This window comes from Dryobates pubescens, chromosome 32, assembly GCF_014839835.1.
Source record: "Dryobates pubescens isolate bDryPub1 chromosome 32, bDryPub1.pri, whole genome shotgun sequence".
Lineage (NCBI taxonomy): Eukaryota > Metazoa > Chordata > Aves > Piciformes > Picidae > Dryobates > Dryobates pubescens.
Window position 1 is genome coordinate 10,261,548 of NC_071643.1, and position 13,975 is coordinate 10,275,522.

Sequence of the window (13,975 nt, forward strand, 5' to 3'; positions counted from 1 at the left end):
TACTTTAAGAAGTGCCTATTTCCCAGAGTAAAACCACTCCCTCTCTCACACTGCACCCTCCACTCACTTGTGAAATTTGGGTTGGTACCCCAAAGCTAGCATGTGATTAGTGAATTTCAGGGTTCGTATAAAGAATCTGGAGAACAAATTCTAGGGCCTAGTGAAAACAAATCAAGCTGTACAAACGGAAGCGCACGTAGTATTGCAGTCTTTTCTTGAAACACTTATGAAGGTCTCTGCTTCCAATGTAAACACAGCCACCACCAGCCCTAATAACAGCTGAATGTGCTTTGCACTAAGACTAAATTTGTAACAGACAAGTTATGAGCATATTCCTCAACATCGCTGTATTTGCAGATAGCAAAAGAATGGGAATGAAACCTCATACTGCACAACTGAAGGAAGCAAAAGAATTGTTTCTTTTTTTCAGTTGATAAACAAGGAATTGGACTTGAACTTCCCATTGTAAATAAAGCAGCCTGTATCTGTAGCAGCAAAGAACACAGCCTGATCTCAACTAGCCTTAGCCAGCTCACACTGTGTCTCATTTTGACAGGAACTGTGTTCCCTTGGGAACATAAGTGTATTCAATTCGGTGGGACAATTTACATTCAAGTCATTGCAATTTGGTTTAGAATGTTATCTGTACAGCTTTTAAGATCACCTATGGCTCTTTTCTTCCATCCCCTCCCCCATTACCTCCAGTTCGCCACACTACTATCTGAAAAATCACCCCAAAGCATCCCATAAGTACATCCAAAATATCATTTTTAATATTTATTAGTAGGGCTTTCTAGAAGACATGAAACACTTATTAGCTCTTTACCAAGCTTCTTTAGTTCACCCTAGTTCTGTAACTGGTTATTAAATCAAGACCAGATTTCTTTAAACCTGCCTTAGACTCTCTTGCAACACATCTTAGGAAGTTGCTGAGTCTCATCTAAGACAAGTTACCTGTACCAGCCTCCTTCCCAGGTACATTGCAAACACAAAGTACTGTGAGTTGAAGCAAACCACCACTACCACAGAGGGTTAAGGACATATGTTCAGCTTTGGGTTTTCACAGATTCAGAGAATCATAGCAGTGTTTTTGTTGGAAGGGACCTATAAAATCATCAACTCCAAATAAATATCATGAAACAGCTGCCTGAGGTCTTTGCCCATACACATTTTTCTAGACTCAAATGCTGGGTATTCACTTGACATTAAGCTAAGGAAAATATTTTCTGAAGTTGCTTTGTAATTACTTTTCCATTAAAATTGCTATAAAATAATTTCATAGCAGGCAATTCAGAGAGCAACAAAAGATTCACCAAAGTGCTCAAAAGCAATGCACTTAAGGAACATCCCTGCTCTGTGTCACCTTTCAGCAGATCTGAATGTATTGCATCAGGAGAAAAGAAAAAGAAAATTTAATATAGGATGACTTTCTGTATCCAAATATATTGAAATTACTCAATACATTTCTGTGTTTTTCCAATTTATACTGGTCCAACAACTCTACAATTCCATTAACTTATGATATTTTTTTCTGCTTTATTACTTGCATTTATTGTTAAGGGGTGCAAAAGAAAGGAAAATCAAACCTTCATCTCAGGGAAAGAAGGCATCAACATGCTCCATTACACTTGTGATTTAATCATGGAATCATAGAATCAATAAGGCTGGAAAAGACCTCAGAGATCATCAAGTCCAACCTATTACCTAACACCTCATGACTAACTAAACCACGGCTTCAAGTGCCACATCCAATCCTTTTTTGAACATCTCCAGGGACGGTGACTCCACCACCTCCCTGGGCAGCACATTCCAATGGCAAATAACTCCTTCTGTGAAGAACTTTCTCCTCACCTTGAGCCTAAACTTCCCCTAGTGCAGCTTGAGACTCTGTCCTCTTGTTCTGGTGCTGGTTGCCTAGAAGAAGAGACCAACCCCCACCTGTCTACAACCTCCTTTCAGGTAGTTGTAGAAAGCAATTAGGTCTCCCCTGAGGTGCCTCCTCTCCATGCCAAGCAACCCCAACTCCCTCAGCCTCTCCTCATAGGGCTTGTGCTCAAGACCTCTCACCAACTTTGTTGCCTTTCTCTGGACACATTCAAGTATCTCAATGTCCTTCTTAAATTGAGGACCCCATAACTGGACACAGTAATGAAGGTGTGGCCTAACCACTGCTGAGTACAGGGGCAGAATGTACCTTCCCTGCTCCTGCTGGCTGCACTATTTCTGATGCAGGCCAGGATGCCACTGGCCTTCTTGGCCACCTAGGCACCATGATGCCTTTAGTGTGAAAATCACAGAAAGCATAAGGACATCTATAAACTAATTTTTATCCTTGCATCCATATGTCTATTTCATGTTACACAAGCATACATTTTGACATCTCCTGTATGTCCAACATTACCAAAAATTGTTTATTTCTCTTGACTTACAGACAGTCATCTAACAACCAGCCCTTCATATACAGCTATGGAATTGGCACCCACTTCCTCTTGAGGACTTTGCAATTAGATGGTGTCATTACTAGCAATTTTACCCTGTTTAAAAGATATCTTACAGGTAAATCCTAAAAATGCTTGCTCTGCTGCCTTTTTTCCCCACTAATTTTTGTAAACATGCTGATTTCTTTAACCATGCAGATTACAGTGCTAAGGTGATGAATTTCTACCAAACGTTCCTACACCAACTGTGAAACATATTTCCCACAAATGCTCTCTGGTGTCAATTTAAAATGTGCAGTGTCAGTAGCAATTCCTGCCAGCAATTTTCTGCTACTAAATATTCAGAGAGTAAACATCAAACAATTGATCTGTACAAATGAACTGATTGTTTTAATTACCATCAGGAGAAATTCTTATGGCCTTTCCCTAACAGGGAAAAAAAAACAGTGCCGTGACTATGTGTTGTTCCTTATATGACTCTGAATAAATAAAAATCTAGCACACCATTTTGAAGATACAGATTTTGAGCATTAAGAAAAGTCAACAAAGGAGGAAATCCTGGAGTGCATTAACAAGAGCATGAGCAGCAGGTCAAGAGAGGTTCTCCTCTCCTCTCCTCTGTCTTAGTGAGGCCTCATCTGTAGTAATGTGTCCGGTTTGGGGCTCCCCAACTCAAGAGAGAAAGGAAACTATCAGAGAGAGTCCAATGGATGCTAAGGGGAATGGAGCATCTCTCTAAGGAAGAAGGGCTGAGACCTAGGGCTGTTTAGCCTGGAGAAGACAATGTTGAAAGGGGATCTTCTCAATTCTTATCAATAGCTAAAGGACGGGAGGCAACAGGATGAGGCCAGCCTTTTTTCAGGGGTGCCCAGTGACTGGACAGGGGGCAACAGTCATAAACTGGGACACAGGAAGTTCCACCTAAACAGATCTGGACCAGGCTGCCCAAGGAGGGCGTGGAGTCTGCATCTGTGGAGAGATTTCAAAACCACTGGGACACTGCGATCCTGGGCAACCTGCTATGAGTGACCCTGTTTTAGCAGAGGTTTGGTCTAGATGATCTCCATAGGTTACTTCCAATCCCTACTATGCTGGGATTCTGTGAAACGTGGAGGATAGTTCAGGAAGGTGACTAATATGACTTTGTTGAATCTTCTGCTACAAACCAACCTGGAACTTTTGAGGATTACAGTATCTTAACTAAAGTGATTACATGCTTTCTTTGTGTGCTCAAAGAAGCAAAGCAGATATTTCTCACTAAAAATAAAACCAAGAGCTCTGAGCAAAACATTTTTATTTTTTTTTAATATAACATTAGCTTCTCACCCTGAGCCACTGATTGGTATGTTTATCTAACCTTAGCCTTTACACGTACACAAAAGTGCTAGTGACTCTTTTTCCCCTAGAATTAAACACTTTGAACCATATTTTCAAAGAGACCACCAATATTATATTAATAAAATTAATCTTTGATAGTTCAATACTTTATGAATTATTTAGTGACTCCATTAGTCAATCTTTGTTTTTAATTTCACTCTCCTAAAACTTAGCATTAATGTCCAATTGCACACACACAATGTTTTTGAACCAGCAAAACGACAAGAGCGAAAGCAAAAAGTTACTTCTTAAAATCTTCTTTGGTAGCTGATCTAGGCTCTGTGAGCAAATATCCACTTAACAAATTGCAATTCCTAATTATTAGCTTCATTCTCTACTGCTATTCAAGTGATCAAGACCTGAATTAGCATTATCAGCCTAATTATCTGCTGAGCCATATTAATGAACTTCACCCTGCTGCTAACTAGGATGTGCAACTCTGAGAATATCTCCAGAAATCCAGCTCTCTATTCAGTGCCTTTCAGGAAGCATTAAACAATTTGACCCCAAAAAGGGAATCAATGTCAGGAAAAAGGTTTTTAAAAATTTAGATTCTAGTTGTGCTTGACAGCCTGAGGAGGAAATGAGCTTGGTTTCATTCCTTTAGAGATTCCAGTTTTAGAGCAATAAATTTCAGTCCTGGCAGAATTAATAGATGGCTCACTCGTTTGTCAGGATGAATTTTCCATTTCATGTGACTCTGTTGCAACAGCAAGACAAAAAGACCCACATGTGTATATAACTCCCAATACTATTTTGCAGCATCATTTTTCGAGGGCAAAGTACTTAATCAGATACAATGGGGCTTAATGGAGTATCACAACTGTCCAGCTATTCCTAATTGCTAAACCTGAATGGCTATAAATCAAAATTTGCCACTATTTTGAGGCTGTGATCAGGTGCTGCTGTTCAAACCTGTGGCAATTTCAGCCTGTCTGCCCTTGGTCCAACCTACCAAGACAAGGTAGGTTGCATCTCAGCTTGAGAGTTTCAAGGGACAACAATTACCTTTAGGAGAATTACAGCCCATTGCTTTACTACAATGGTTCTTCTACATCCAAATTTATCAGGAGCTTTCCTAAAGAAAAATAGAGAAGTAATTGATCCATTTGGTAATTCACGTCATTACAAATTCTCAGAATAGAATCACTTCAGTTTCGGTGCTTGTTTCAAAGGATTTATTCAATGTTGTATAAAGAGGATACAATCAATTTTATCTCTGACCTTTTATTTCAGATATTTTATATTGTTCACTGAGGATGCAGACAAGAAAACAGTGTATACGTCAAGAGACTGTCACACCTATTGGATACCCAAAATAAATTAAGTTCAGACTGTTCAAACCCAACTGTCTACCTCAGGGTATTGGAGTGCAATTCTCATTGCAATTTGTGACTTTGATATGAAGGACTAACAGGATTTCCATTTTAATAAGGTCATGCTGCACTTGCTAACACAATAACTAAAGAAAAATTACTGTAGATTTAAGCTGTAAGACAAAGAGACTTAATTTTATAATGTAACGGTTAACCTGGAAAAAATACTACAAACCCACTTGCCTTATATGCTTTGCATATCTGTTAAGATTCTCTCAAGATTCTGTCACTCAACCTGTTTCCATGTTACATGCAGATTTTTTTTCCTTAAGTATTAGATTTTAGTGAGTTAATTATAAGTGGAGAGATAAAATCTATTTATAAATACACAACGTGATCATTTATAACCTACTGAGTTTACACAGTACTGAGACCTAAGATTAGCTCCTGTATTTGTCCATCTTCCCTTTTACAAGGAGACAAAGACTTGGTCTTGCAAAGCAGCCTAAAATATTTCACCCCCACAAGTGAAGTGATGTCTAAGACTGTGTATCTTGCTTCAGAGAAAATCATCAAATCAAACCTAATCTAACAAAAGACTTCCCATAGACATGGGAAGTACCTGGAGTACTGTGTCCAGGTCTGGAGCCCTCAATACAAGAAGGACATGGACCTGATGGAGCAGGTCCAGAGAAGGGCCACAAAAATGATCATTGAGTAGGAGCACATGTGCTACAAAGACAGGCTGAGGGAGGTAGGGTTGTTTAGCCTGGAAAAGAGGAGGCTCTGGGGAAACCTAATAGCAGCAATTCATGCATACTGAAGGTTCTACAGAAACCCAGTTCATTCATGTGATAGTGTACAAGAGTTAAGTTGTTAAATAGAACAAAGAGCACTATGGAGAAGCAGAGAAACAAGAACCTCTTCGTACTGCAGAACATTTTGAAGGAACACATGACTGAGCACCACACCATATTGATTTGGAGAAAGTCAGTTTGATCCAGTGCTTAAACATCAAATGTGTGTTTTAATGCCTTGCCCCACATCCACCAACACGGTATCAGCATCTCCATGGCAGATCACCTCACTGAGATGAGGAGTCGGTTAGAGCTGGTTTGTGGTGCACAGATTCACCGAATATTTTCTTCTGGATTTTTGCAAGTGAATTTACAGCTCCAAGTTTTACAACAAAGCCTCAATTTAAAATAAACAAAACAAATAAAGTAACTCCATCAATTATACTGACTTGCTTTGCCTGTTTATACAATGCCAGAGAAGATTCTCGATTTGAACACAAAGCCCTTCAGCCCAGTCACGCTTTGAACTGAGAACGCAAGCTTTACTTCTCTGTGAACACTGATGTACAAAAAAAATAATCCAATTAGTATTGTATGTTTATATCTAGGGGAAATCAGGAAATCAGTTTGTTTTTACATGTCCTCTTATTAAACATACATCCATAAACATACATCCATAAAAAGAGGTGATTTGTGAGTAGTTTGAAAGGACTGAGTAAGAGAGAACAAAAACAATCAGCTCTAAGACTACAAGGACCTTACCCAAGAGAATGAGATGCCTGCCACACTTTTCTCTGGTTGTTCCTAATAGTTATTTTAATTTCTTTCTTTCATGAACTTTCACAATAATTCAGAGAAGTTTCTGTTGTTGTTTTGTTTCCCATCTCACATAAGTGAGAAGGGTCAAATTCTGCATACCAGATTACTATGTGACATCCGCAGCAGATGAAGGGGTGAAATACCTACAACACCAACTTAAGAGAAGCCCTAACCTCACAAAACTGTAAAAATTACAGCAGAAAGTAACTCAGCAAGATCCCACAGAAATTAAACCAGTGTTTCTGCAGGATTCTAGCAATTTTTAGAATTTTTCTAACATTTGTTCAGAACAAAATGAGGTTGGAATGGTTTGATTTCCAAAGTGCTTGCCCTGTATTCCTTGCCTCTTAAGCTGAGCCTGGAAGAGTGTGAAAAATTCCAACAAGACAGAGCAATGTTCAGCTGACCATTTATTGCTGAGACTGCAGATAAAGGGCAGCAGCCTTGCAGAATACAACGGTTTTGTCATCCAGAGCTGAAGTTTCAAGCAAACACATCTGTGCAGTAGTTGTAATGCAAATATTCCCCGGTTCTCTCCAACTGAAGGGCCTATTGGCAATTCTGTGAGTATTCCTCCACAATCTTTTTATACACAGCCTAAGGACTCCGACAAACTCTCTCCTTCCCTTCAAAGGCTTGTTAAGTATGTGATGAATAAATCTGTCACTTCCAATTCTAAACTTACTTTCTGTTTGGATTGCTGCAGGATCTGGTATCCATGGCAACTTTTCACCACTCAGAATCAATTAAATAAGTGATCGGTTTATCTAAATAGCTGTGCTGATGGAGGTGATGTGGGCTTTTTTCTGAAGTAGCAGCCATGGCACGTACTGCAAGTTTCCTTGACCAGGTAGCTTGCCAAAAGAGCAAGTCATGAAAACTCAAAAGAACACATTGTGGCCAGTTGAATGTTCATTTCATTTCTCCTCTTTCAAAAAAGTCTCTAATTAAATATCCCTGTAAATCATTATCTACACACATCTTACTTTTTGTTTTTATGATTATTTTAGGCAGAGCATCATAGTGTGTAGACCTTGCTGAATGTCTGAGATGCATTTATCTCCAAACTTTGGAGCCTGTGACAGATTTACTAAAAGACCAAAGCATCACCTAAGTTTCAGATCATCAAGTCTAACCATTATCCCAACACTGAGAAGTCTGCCACTAAAACATGTCCCTCAGCACCACCCATACACATCTTTTAAGTGCCTCTAGGGATGGTGACCCCCACAACTGCCCTGGGCAACCTGTTGCAGGGCTTGACAACCCTTAGCTGAAGAAATTGTTCCTATTGCCCAATCTAAACCTCCCCTGGTGCAACCTGAGGTGATTTACTCATCTCCTATCACTTGATACTTCTAGAAACCCAGCACATTGAACACGTGTCAAAACCACTGCTACAGGTGGGGGAACACAAACTACTTCACAAAGAGTCTCAAGTCCTGGAAAATATCTTTATTCTGCACTTTTGTCAAACCTTAACGAGTACCTAACTCATGTATTACATCCAAAGACTCTTGGGACCAAACATTGAAGTCCTTAAGTGCAGATTGGAATTTATAGTGATTAATGTGGTAACACATCTTGTAAAGTCTACAAAGGCACACGTTCCAAAGCTAAGGAAATGCTTGAGGGGAGGGAATCAATCCTTAATGCTTACATGCAATAAACAGGCACGGAACAGCTTAGTGGGGTTTAGTTGACAATATATTTAGATGTGAAAATGGCACCCAGAGAAACACTTCAAAGTAAAATATTATGAATTAAAGCACAGAGGAGGACTTCAACTACAATTAATATTATCCTGCTGTGAATATAGAGGGTTAATCTGTGATCACTATTAATTATATTGATATTAGCATGAAATAAGCAGGATGCAAGCTATGTTAGCAACACAGGGACGGTGTAGATCACCTAGGCAAATGCTCAGGATTCCAGAGGCAAGATCATTCACGTTGTGCTGTCTTGCCAGCTTCACCCAGGGAACAAATTAAACAAGCATAAGCATGAAGTAGCTGCAACTGTAACAGGATGCCTGACGCTAAGCCATCTTCATTCAGATGATCCGACAGCCAAACAAAAGGTTAGCAATCCGGTCTGATCACCTCTGCTGCATAGCATTCTTCTATGTTCTGAAGTATAGCAGTATTTATGGAAAGGCTATTTTTGGTCTGAAGAATAGAGAAGTTTTTCCTTTTGTTTCACTTATACAGAGAGCTCTTTTGGGTGATACCACATAAAACACCTCTACAGCCATGTTATAAGCATCAAGCTATTTAGATTATGCTGACAGGGTGGTGAAAATATAAAGCTCCCAACAGTGGGAATTGTGTTTTGAAGGTTTTGAGTCCTCTTTCTGATGTAACAGGAGATGGAGAAAGTGAGAGGGTAGAACAAAAAATATTCAAAGAATGACTGTCAGGCAAAGAACAAATGCTGAAATGGTTCAAATGCCCTTTCCTGTTGCAGGTCTCCCATGGGAGGAGAGGCTGCTCAGAGGAATTCTTTACTTGTATATTGTGCACTACGAGGTTCCTGTGTACCTTATAATGTAAAAAGAGATCATAGATGTCTGTGAATTGCACCACATAGTTGGTTCTGGTTTAACTGTCTCTGCCTGATGGATAAACAGAAGGAGTAAAGAATAGCATCACAAGCATGGTGTTGAAAGATGTTTTGATCATTTTTGCTCCCCCACAGAACTTGTCAGTGGGACTGTTTGGGTTGTCTCACAGTTAAGCAAAATCTGTGTTTTGGTGATGTACCTCCAGGACCAAAAAGTTTTGGAACCCTTTTAGCAGAGAAAGGCTTCAGAACTTAAAGAACTAAATCCACAAAACATTTCACACATTTCTTTGTCATTTGCCTAAACTGTTGTTTTCAGTGGGATTTTATGACAATTTATCAATGTTAACTTCCTCAAAGTTTTTATGCATCTGACTTTTCCTGCCCAGGGCAATCAGAAGGTTCATGTAGGACACTGTGAATTTGTTTCAACAGCCATTTGCTATTACACTAACTTCAAGAGATGGTAGTGAAGAGATTTGTTAGGAATTAAAGCACTTGAGTGCCTTTTGGCTTCTGTCTCACAGTGCTATACCCTCTTAACTTCTTCACTGTATCACTGTTCTTATTGTTAAAAGACCAGTGGATACAAGTTATTTCATTTTCTTTGCTCTTAAGTGCCTGTAACTTAAGTGTCTGTGTGGTCAACTGCCAAACTTTGATTATTCTTTTTCCCCCCAAAAACAGAGCATACATTCAGCTATCAATACCACAAAGTACAGGCCTGATTGAGTGGAAATAGCTGGAGAAAAACAGAAACCTGGGAAGCACAAATAAATACAATTAAAACTGTTAGCCCTAGTATGCATCTTGTTCATAGTGCAAGACACAATTTTAATATCTGCATTAGTCATACAGCTCAATTATGTTTTCCAAATTTAAAATGTGCACTAAAAATGAGGGTCACAAGAGTTCTGAGCCACCTTTTTTATGATCTGTTAACAGACTTCCACTTGACTGCCTGAACTTGAAGCATTATTGTCATATCAGCTGATATGAGGGCAGGACAATTACAGTACTTCAGCAATTAACAGACTTTAGTTCAGAGTGTGAAAGGTTTTCCACTTTCAAAAAGTCAAAGACACTAGAAAGGTAAGGAAAGAAAGTATCAGTAATATGACAATAAAAATATCTATACTAAATTAAACTTTTAGAAAATTAAAGGAAAAATACTGATGCCTGTTGATGCTTCCTGTGATGTTTGTGGTTTAATTTCGTTGTGATAACTAAAAAGTAGTATTTGGATTGTTAGTTTACATTCTTCAACACTTCAGGTCTTTCCACACCTACTTAATATAGCCAAGCAAGCAGCATACGTTTTGTATAGGTTGCTGGAGAAAGAAACAACCTTCTTTGCCAACAGAGGTTTGTCAGGGCAGATGTACACTCCTTTCCCAAACATTTGGCATTGGTCCTCTCTCTGCTTTGAGGTTTTTAGACACAGATGAACCAGGTTCACCTAATTTAAGCATTTGGCACCACTGTGCCTCTTTGGGGGACAGCTACCCTAGGCTCCCTCCACAGTTGTTGCTTAGAGAGGCCCTTCTGAGGACAGAAGGCCCTGGGAGAACACCTAGGGTTTGCAGGACTCAGCAATTTAATTACATGGTGAGCTGGAATTAAGATAAACTGTTGCAGAACATGTTTGTCCTTTAGTCACTCTACCCCTATTGTCTACAACATCAATGATGCTTTGTTCACCCTCATAAGAGAAAGATGACTGTTTCCAGCTTATATTAAAATTCACCTGTGAAAAATACTCTTATCCCTCAGCCTCATAAATCTTGAATGCATGCCAGCTCCATCTGAGTTTAAAATAAGACATTTCCAGCAGCCCCATGTGAAACTTTCCACACATTTTCTTTATCTGCGAACTGTAACATTATATAAAGTTTGGACAACAAACTTTTTCCTCATGACATGAGATGGGACTGTGAAAGAAGAGACCTCATTCTAGTTTTATTTCCTTTGTAATGTTATTTCTTCTGGTCAACACAATCTAAGGTGCCTTCGGGGCTACTGAAGCCATTTTCTGCACTGAGCTGTTCAGAAATCCTGAATGTGCATCAGGGAGCAAAATTTTAAAGCTGTAGCCAGGGCTTAGAGTCTCTCCCTGTAGATCTGAGGTTCCAATAACACAATACAGTGTGGAAACACAGTGCAATTTTTTGACCAAGAAGGCCAGTGGTGTCCTGAAGTGCATTAAGAAGAGTGTGGCCAGAAGGTTGAAGGAGGTTCTCCTACTACTTTATTCTGCCCTAATGATGTTGCATGTGGAGTATTGTGTTTAACTTTGGGCTTCCCACTTCAAGAGAGACAGCAAACTAGTGCAGAGTCCAGTGGAGGGCTGCAAAGAGGATGATGAGACTGGAACACCCCTTGATGAGGAAAGGATGTTTAACCTTGAGAAGAGCAGACAGAGGGGATCTTATCAATGTTCATCAGTATCCTAAGGATGGGAGCCAAGAGGATGGATAGACTCTGCCCACTGATAAGCCAAAAGGACACAAACCAGAACCCAGAATGTTCCATGAGAATGTGAGAAAAAAACTCCTTTCCTTTCAGGGTACTGGATCAGGCTGCCCAGAGAGGTATGGAATTTCCTTCTCTGGAGAAATTCCAAACCTCATTGTAATCCTGGGCTACTTTAACTACCAAAGATACAGAATTGGATCCATAAGGCAACCTGACAAGCTGCCACACAGATGAGCATGTAACACACAAACACCAGTAACATTCTCTGCAAAACATTATACTTCTGATAAATCTCCATTTTCCTTAGACACAAAATCCACTGGCCAAATTATTCAGGATAAGGCCCACCCAGAAGGAGGCAGCAATGCCAATACCCTTCGATGAGTTCATTAAATAAGCCTGCAGGAGAGGATTAAAGAGGTCACAAGATGCCTTTTTCCTGACTTTCCTTTTTGCCTCCTTTTTGTGCCTCAGTAAGACAAGATAACCAAGACAGCATCTGAATTTATTTCCCTTAATCTACAACACAATGGTGAATCCAGTATCAATACAGGAACTGTATACAGTAATTTAGATTACCTATACATGTCTGCACCAAAGAAAAGAGAAACAGGTGTGTGTGTCTGGAAAAGGTTAAAAACAAACCCAAAAACCCCACAACCCACAAACTGACCCAGTTGGCATATGGGTGGTAGAGAAAAGTTGAACTCTAAGACCAAGAACAAAAGCTGCACTACCAAATCCAAATGCTTTCCATATTCCACTACTATTAAGAGGAAGAAAGAGTTAATGGCAGGAAGAAGCAAGAGGAGGAAAATGAGCAACAAGAATCATTTGAATTTATGGGGCAATCGATTCTATTACTTGTAGGTGGGGGAAAAAAAATGTTACTTGGCTTAGCTTGAGTTATTCTAAATTTAGGTCCTTCTCATATTAGCTACAGCCTTCACAGGAAAGGGGAAAAAATAAAAGAAAGAAAAAGAAAAGCAGGCCTTCAACTGTTTAATAGCCTAGGTGTAAAGTAGCTTATTAGTGAAAAAGAACAAAGCCTTTAAGTAATTTGGCTTCCCTGGCTACTATTCACTAACAAAACTATGCCTCTACCTGTAAAAAGGATGCAAGAGCAAATTCTTGATGCACTGGAAATAATCTGCACGTTTAACATACCAAAAGGTTTTGCCAGATATACTACTGGCTTCAGGAAATGAAGGAGTTTTAGTAAATTAAAGACTTCACACATGGAATTTGTTGCAAACTCACAAAAACGTTGTACCTACTTGATGAGTTCAGATGAAATGTGCGGTTAACATCTATCTATACCTGGGTGTTTGTTGTTGTTGTTTTGTGGGTTGGGTTTTCTTGTGTGTTGTTTTGGGGTTGGATTTTTTTTCCTAACTACTTTAAAAGCTACAGTAATGACATTGGGGAAAAAGTAGTATTAAGAGATGTTTGTTGACCTAAGGAAAGGCACAGAGCATTTTACAGGCTACACAAAACCAAATCTGGCCCAGTAGGTTGGGACTGTGTTGATATAACATGAGCTGCAAATATTCAGTTTTATTGAAACTAATTCAAGGAGACAGTGCATACATTATCTTGGGTAAATTTTTCTGCTGTTCTGAGCTGAAAAACATGTTTTATGGAAGGTTTCATATTCATAAGTTTTGTTCTCAGACAGAGCAGAGTTAATTTCATATGACGCTTTGAAATGAACAAACAGTAAAATCCTAGGTGACCTTTCTAGAGAAAATAGTCCTTCCTGACCTGTGCAGTTTTATTTAACAGAACACCTTACAGCTGGATTTAGGATGGGTGGGAGGAAGGAAGAACATTGCCCAGAGTACTTCCCATAGGTAGACAGCTTTTTCTCATGCTGCTCCAAGGACCCAGGCAGCTGAAGCTCCCCTAGCCCCATGACACACCAGATACAGGGCTATCCAAGCCTGGGGCTCTGCCTGCTGAGCTCAGGGTCCAGCACAAAGCAAGCTGTTGTAGTACTGAACAAAGAAGTCAATGCATTAAACTAGAATTTGCAAGTTTTGGGGACAAAAGACCTAACTCAGCAAGACATGCAAGAACATGACCAACTCATTATGACAATAGTCCTAATTACTCTGACCCTAATTGGGATTATTAGTGGCTATACCTCCCACTTAAATGCAAGTCTCTTCCTGTTTATGCTGCTTAC